The sequence below is a fragment of the Pseudochaenichthys georgianus genome, chromosome 9 (genome assembly GCF_902827115.2).
Source record: "Pseudochaenichthys georgianus chromosome 9, fPseGeo1.2, whole genome shotgun sequence".
Taxonomy (NCBI): domain Eukaryota; kingdom Metazoa; phylum Chordata; class Actinopteri; order Perciformes; family Channichthyidae; genus Pseudochaenichthys; species Pseudochaenichthys georgianus.
The window spans coordinates 824,692-832,768 of NC_047511.1; the positions used below are offsets into that span (position 1 = coordinate 824,692).

General features: G+C 42.0%; 1 long non-coding RNA gene across 1 annotated transcript; it reads left to right on the forward strand.

The window, feature by feature from the left end:
* Positions 1 to 2,268: 2,268 nt before the first annotated feature.
* On the forward strand, positions 2,269 to 3,564 carry LOC139434369 (uncharacterized). The gene is made up of 3 exons (XR_011643716.1): positions 2,269 to 2,556; positions 2,801 to 2,965; positions 3,339 to 3,564. It is a non-coding gene; the product is annotated as an uncharacterized lncRNA (long non-coding RNA).
* Positions 3,565 to 8,077: the final 4,513 nt, after the last annotated feature.

Here is an 8,077-nt window from a genome sequence, read left to right on the forward strand (position 1 = left end):
GCAATAGATGCCGTGTGTAAATTGAAAAGATAATACATTTGCAACATAGGTAGTCCAAATGTTTGGAAATGCATGTGTGTATAATAGGAAGATGAATCCACGAGGATATCCATCCAGGACCTATGATCCAGGACCACAGCCACGACTCAAGATCCAGCGCTCACGATCCAGGACACAGGACCGCAGGATCATCCATGACTCCGGATCCCAGCGTATATAGACATTTGGGGAAGCTGGGTTAATCGGAACATGAGTGTACACGGGTATAGACAGAGAGAAGGAAGAAGTAAGATGTCCCCCGACAAACTAAGCCTATATCAGCAAAACTAGGGGCTGAATCTAATCAGCCCTAACTATAAGCTTTATCAAAAAGGAAGGTCTTAAGCGCACTCTTAAAAACGGATAGGGTGTCTGCCGCCCGAACACAAACTGGAAGCTGATTCCACAAATGTGGAGCTTGATAAGAAAAGGCTCTGGCTCCCATTGTACATTTAGAGATTCTAGGAACAACCAACAACCCTGCATTCTTGGAACGCAATGCCCTAGTAGGACAGTAGGGTATAATGAGTTCTTTAAGGTAAGATGGCGCCTGCCCATTAAGGGCTTTGTAGGCGAGAAGAAGAATTTTAAATTCTATCCTGTGTTCTATAGGGAGCCAGTGTAAGGCAGCCAGAACAGGAGTAATGTGGTCCCTTTTCCTAACTTCCAATGTAGAATAACCACAGTGACACCGGGGGCTAGTCCTCATAATAAATTAGTTGCAGCTTTTTGACACACTATCATGTTGAAAGAGGAAATGCAAGATATTTTACATGTTGCGATTATTTGATTGAATAATATAATAATATTGGAACCTAAAAGCCTTGTTTTGTAACCCTGGCTACCCTGGGGGGTATACTACAAAGCAGGATTTTCGCTTAGCCGGCTAAATTCAGGGAAAACTCCGGCTTTCCGGTCCTGCGAAGCTGGTTCTCTTTTTAGCGGGCTAGATCTCCATGGTAACTAATGGCGCATTTACACTGCAGCGGGTAGCCCCGTTTAAGCGTCCTGAACCGTCCTCAAGCGGCCAGGACAGTTTTTGGTGGCATTTCCATATAGCCTAGTACCGGCTAGCGGGTACTTTTTCCCTCTTTTTCCGGCCCCATAAAATCGTGGTTCTATCAGACCAGGCCAGGGATGTGACGTCAACACTCGACTGCTGATTGGTCAGAGAGAATCGTCACAAGATCGCGCGCGAGATCATCCCTCGCGTCACATATATATCAAGAATAGTGCTGGAGCGACGCGTCGACATATTTCCGCGTCGACGCATCGCTACACACACGTGGGTGTGTAAACAAAGCAACAAGCAGTTCGCAATCGCACTTCAAACACAATGGAGACTGAAACGGCTACCACCTCCTCCTCACAGGATTGCGCACGAAGCCCTCAAACGAAAACATCTCGCCCTAGGTCTTCAAAAGCATGGGAATATTTTAAAGTTAGTCCAAAACGCAAAGATATTGTCATTTGCAGTCTTTGCCAAATGGAGTTGGCATATCACACAAGCACAACGGCTATGTTGGAACATTTAAAGCGGCAGCTAGCTGTGGTGGCTACCATTAGCAGCTAGCATTTGCTCTCCGATTTTTACATAAAAATGAAATTATGGATTATAAATTCAATCATTTTTTTATACATAGACGTTAAAAACCTATGGATTAACCGATTCAGCCGCGTGTTTTCTCATGTTAATGCCATTGAACACGTCCTTTGATCAGATTGACAGCTACGGTGGTGAGACGATCTCCCTAGAAGCTCTGTAAAGGTACGTGTTATGATGACTGTATTTGCTTCCCCTGTCGCGAGTCCGGATCACTCAGTGATGATACTATATACCTACATAATCTGTGGAGTCTCAGCTTTAATCGGATATCTTGTATGTGCAGCTACGATGAGTAATAAGGGTACTTTTATCTTGAGTTCTGTGCCAATGTCCGTTAGCATTTTTCGCTCATGGGTCATTTAGATGCTTCTTATGAGACTTGTGTTTTGTTTTGGTAAACATGGTTTGTATCGGCAGTTAGCTGAGATTATTACCGTTAAACTGGTATAACACATTAATAGTTTGTTAAATATTAAGATCCCCTGAGACACAGTATTGTGAAAAAAAAAAAATTTACATTACGTTTTTTTTACATTACGTTTTTTATGAATTGAACAACAGACAAATAATCGTTAGATTAGTCGACTAATCGATCAAATAATCGCCCGATTAATCGTTTTCAAAATAATCGTTTCCCCCCAGCACTAATCAAGAAGCAAGCTTGCAGCATTTTGTAAACGGAGGAGCTACAAAAATGGCAACGTCGAAGAAAAGCACACCGTGGTCGACCGAGGAGGTGACGACGTTCCTACATCTCATTGGGGATGATAAAATCCAGCGGGAGCTCGACGGAACAATGCGAAATGTGAAAGTGTTCCAGGATGTCTCTGCACAGATGTCCGAACGCGGATTTCGAGGACTTTCCTGCGATGTAGGGAAAACGGCAACGGCTTTACTGGAGTCCCTGCAAGGTACGCTCACTTCTAACAAAGAAGTCTATTTTATCCTTACATTAATGTTCGACAACCCATGCTTTTATGGAGCCCCGAAGAGCTACATAGCTAGCTAAGGCAGATAGCCTTAGCTAGAGCTATTGTTTGCTAACACCATATGTGCCATTGTTTACGTTCAGTTTTTCTTTTCTATAGTTGTTGTTGCTATTTAGTATTGTGCTGCAGTAGTTTGTGGAATTAACAAGTCATTTTGCTGTTCTAGATGATTACATTGGGACTCGTGAGGAGGAACATTCCCGAACAACGGTTGATGGCAGTGTTCCGTCCACATCGTCATCGAATCCAGAACGGACCCCAGCCGAAGAATCGACACCGACTCAACCACCAACACCGAGTGCCATCACGACACCGCAGCGTGTGGTTCTAGGTAAGAAATAGAAATGGCAAAACGACTGGAATTGTGTTTGTGTTTTTTTAAACCTTGGATCATCCATCGTCAGTAATTAAAATAAGCTATACCACTGTGTGGAAATGCTCTGTTTCAAGTAAAGTCTTAGCTAGTAAGCAGCTAGTACAGTTGTGTGTGACATCCTATCATATACATATATTTATATTCATTATCAACAGGCTGGACATAATGTAATTCACTTTCACAATCATTGTAAACATCTAGGGCCAGAACTTTCTTTAGTTCACCTTACTGTTGTTCTGTTTATACATGTTATTCTTATATCCTTGTGTGACCTGTACCTGTCCTGTGTGTTTTCCTTATTGCTAATTATTATCTTATTGTCACCCAGGCAAGAGGAAACGAGGAGGAGAGGATCGGGCCCAGCAGGAACGGCACCATGACTGGGCAGCCGACGTGGCCCGTCTCCTCCGTGATACTTCAAAAAACCTTAATAGTTATTGTACATATTATATATTTTTTATCTAGTTAATTTTTAAATGCAACATTTGTACTTCCTTGTTTATTTATTTTCTTTAAAATGTTCATTTTATATTTACAATTCCATGTATATTTATGCTGGCTGCAATACAGTTTTACATTTTTTATTTGTATTGTTTAATGGCATGCCTTTTTGATACAACATTTGTATTTTTATACTGCCATCAATAAAGTACTTCTTTGACTTATCTTATCTCTTGTTGATAATGAATGGCACCCAACAGAAAAAAAAATCATAAACATACATGAATTTATAAAGCAATAACAAACACCATCAGTTAGGAAAAAGCCCCTTACTTTTAAGAGATTTAAAGCAAGAAATTGAGTTTGCTAGCTTGAGGTCCTCCTCTAAAACATTATTACATGTTTATTTTGTAATGGTATTAAGAATACATGATAAATACATAATACATGTAGAAATTGCTCAATTGTAATACCCTCGTTCTACTAAACTCAAACAACACATTCCTTATATATTTCAACGACGAGAGAACAAAATAAACCTATAACCCATTCAAGCAAGCTTTTAACATGTCTAGAAGAAAGATTGAGGTTATATTTAATATATTATTTTATGTTGTGGATACTTTAGTCTCCATCCATGTTTACAATTGTCCACACTATTTTACACTTGCATTTATGAATATAGTTTTGCTGTGTTGTACACTTTAGTATTTATGTTTATAGTTAGCTTTGATATTCGCTTAATTGATTAGAAAGATTTTCTTTTCATGATCTGATATTTCCTCAAATATTCTTATTATGGGGCAGTACTTACTGGTGCTTGAAATTCAAATATTTACTAAATATTCAACTCAGATAACATTTGTTTAAAACATTTGACAAACACATGTATATGAAAAAAAAAAGATGTATTTCTGTTCAATACAATGAATGCAATACAATGCATATGTAGGTATTCAGGTAGCGCATCAAAGACACCTTGAGACACTGCTACCCCAGGCTCTGCTGCTGGTGCATTCCACCCATCATCATAGTCCTCTCCATGACTCTCGCAGACGTTATGCAGAGCACAGCATGTCAGCACCATGGATTTCACAATAAACAAGAAAACGATCACTTCCACATCCTCCATTGTTGTGTGTGTTTTGTGAGTTGTGTCGCATTGAAAATGACGCCACTGCAGTTTTACCCAGCGTCGCTCCGCCCAACAAGCCGACGCCCCGCCTACACTGCGTTGCTACCCCAGGGCTGAAGTCGAATAGTCCATTTAGCTTAGGAACCTTCCTAAAGGAGTGAAATGACCCGGAAGTCCCTCAGTGGCAGCCATGATAAGTGCCGTTCGAATTCTCTAGAATGATGAGAATGAAAGGAAAGGAGGTTTCAAACTTCCTTTATAACCTCCTTTAGCTTAGGAACCACTGGACCTGCCTAACCGACAGGAGAAGCGAAAATGCTGCCCCACAATGCCTTGCAGCCGCAGCATTTGCCGTCACTCAACAGTCGGCCGTTCACGGAAACAACCGATTATGACCAATAAATGATATCATGAAAGTTACGGTGCTTATTAAGCATTTTAAAACATAGGTGGTAAGTTGCCAAAGTGCTTTGTTTTGAACGTTCATCAGTATTATAATCAAAAAGAGAAATATGAACGTTAGTTTTCACTGAAATTATCAAATAAAGTCAACATTTCAGTCTTTACTGAGCTGTGTGGGGTTTGTTCAACTTTTAAAAGATGTTTGAATGGTGATATACACAGTGATAGATGTTAAGGACTAACGTTTATAATAAATACATCTGTATTGATTTTAAGATCTTTAGTTCATACAATCATACGTATTGGGATAATTTGTATTAATGTGGACCGGAGGGAGAGGGTGACGAGCATAAGTTTCACTTTCCTTTTTTATTTCAATTCCAGCTTTGGTCCTGAAGAATCTGTTTCTCTGTTGTCCCCGTTCATAAAGCAAAGCAGCAGCATCAGAGCACGGTGCAGAGTCTCTAGATGAGTTCACAGGAGTCCCTCGTTCTTATTAAACATCCATGTTGTAGTCCGCTGTATAGAAAACTGTGGTTTCCATGGTTTCCCCACAGCAGCAGACGCACACAATGACGTCCGCTGGCGCATCATAAACACGTCGGATAGTGAAAGTGCATTCGGATTCTCTAAAGTACCGCAGTCTCTTCTCCTAAGTCCTTTTGAATTCTCCTATCCACTATCCCTTAACCCCGTGACGTTTCACTCAGAGGTCAAGGAATAGACGATAGGGTTAGAACTTAGGAGCTGATTTTTAAACTATCCGACTGCAGCCCAGGTTCTAAACTGTAACGGAGCGTCCACACTACAGCTTCAAAAATAGCTTGGAGCTGGGCGTGTCTGGAGCTTGGGGATTTTATTCAAGCAACACGGCCAACAACCAATCACATGAATCTCCCGCCCCCGACATACAAAGCAAAAAACCCCGGGGATTGTATGGGAGCAATATATATATATAAACTCCCCAAACAGGCGAAAACCTACCAGTTTCCCCCACTGTCTCTGCCACCTCCCTCCATGCCTGGTTCCTCCGGTTTGTATCCCGGGAGGTGAAGAGGGTCTGGTCATACAAAACCGGGTGATTTGCTACGGCGATAGTTAGTTTCTCCTCCGACTTTTTTTGAAATATAGAAATGAACGGCGGGATATCTCTCCCAGCTTAGACGCGGTTTGATTGGCTACGGCTTCAGCTGTCAGATTTTGGGAAACGGGATTTGATTGGCTGGCGCTGGCTACTCCGGCGTCTCAGGCGACAGAAGTTGAACATTGTTCAACTTCTGTCGCCTGACACGCCTGAGACGCCTCGCTCAGCTACCCACAATTCAGTTTGGCGAAAAAGCGCGGCTACGTGACGTCACCCCATTGAAAGTGAATGGGCAGATTGGAGCAGATTGGAGCTTTCGGCGCTGTCGACGCTGTAATGTAGACGGGCCGTAATGGAAATGCGCCACGGCCTCGGACGGCCAGCGAGGCAGCCCGAGGCCTGAACGAGGACGCTTAGGGACGCTTAAACGGGGCTACCCCGTTGCAGTGGAAATGCGCCATTATGCTGTGCGGCTAACCTGCCCCGGAGCAGGCTAGGTTGCAGGCTAAGAGATCAACTCAGTGAAAGCACCGCCTGCTAACCAATCAGAGCTCAGTGTGCGGAGTTTAAAGCGATCAAGTCATATTACAGGAGAAAGGAAATACAGAAAAGCTGCCGTCGCAGGAAAGACGGCCGGCAAAAATCACCGACTGTGTGAACGTGAACATTAATAGAATATCACCTCCATCTTCAGAGCAATCTGACTATTATAACATTAGCGTTAAGAAAGCTTACTTAAATATCTGCCAAATCATAAGTGACCGGATCAGAGTACATTAAGTACAGTCCGCGGCATATCACTTCATAATGTATCATATATCTCCTGATCTGAGTCAGCTGAGCCGTGTCTGGCCGTGCAACACTCACAGCGTCACAGACTGGATGCAGAAGCATTATTTAAGCAACACATTACGTTGAGGAAACACTCGAGACAAATGTAGCCTAATTAAAGTCAGATCCACTCGTGTCTCAGTGATATCATAAACCTGTTAAAGGTGGGGTAGGTAAGTTTCAGAAACCGGCTCGAGATACACTTTTTGTTATATTCCATGGAATGCTCTTAACATCCCGATAGCAATGAATATCTTAAGTGCTTTGACAAAAAATCCATAAAAAAACGTCATCTGTAGAAGCCGTAATACTGTAAAAAGTACCTGCCTGTCAGCCTTCCATCGGGGCACAAACTTATCTCGTGCCCTCATTGGTCATGTGCGCGTTCGTGTGTATTGGAGGAGGGGCTCTGTAATGAAGTGGCAGATTTTCTCCGGTTGTGTATTTTCAAATTCTAGCCATCTCGAGCCGGTTTCTCAAACTTACCTACCCCACCTTTAATGTAGGCATTCAAACACTTGTTCTGTTCCCAGCTGTATTCACCTTGCAGGTGCAGCTCTGTGGCTTTGCTCCTGGATCAAGTGTTTAAGTCATGGATGTTTAAAGTTTAACTTCTTCATATGTCTAATATTATAGTTGACTTTTCATTCAGGAAGTATGACGCTGCGCTGTCAGTGCGCTTCTCCATGTTTGTGATTGGTCGAATGCTCCAGATACCACCGCTTTCATGTGAACGCGCACCTAGCTAGATAGGACACGGCTGGCTTGAGCGATCCACTTGATAACCCGCGTCGTAGGACCGTTTAGCGACAGCGCGTATGTTTTGGATTAGGCCAGGGGTCTGCAACCTTTTTGACCAAAAGAGCCATTTTGCTCCTTTTTCCCCAAACATTTTTTGTCTGGAGCCGCAAAACATATTTCATAATTTTTTATTGTTATATCAGACAAAAACTACAGTTTTTTTTGCATTTATTAGGCCATTTATTACATGATATAAAACTGTTAACCTCTAATAAGAAACAAAGAACTCTTATAAGGAGAATTAAAAATACACAGGCCTACTTTAAAATAAATTAAACACAGCACTTGGGGTCCTCTACACATTTGAAGGGAAACAAATATATTATTAAAATGGGCCCACTTTGAAAAAAAATATGCCTCTTCCTTCAGACTT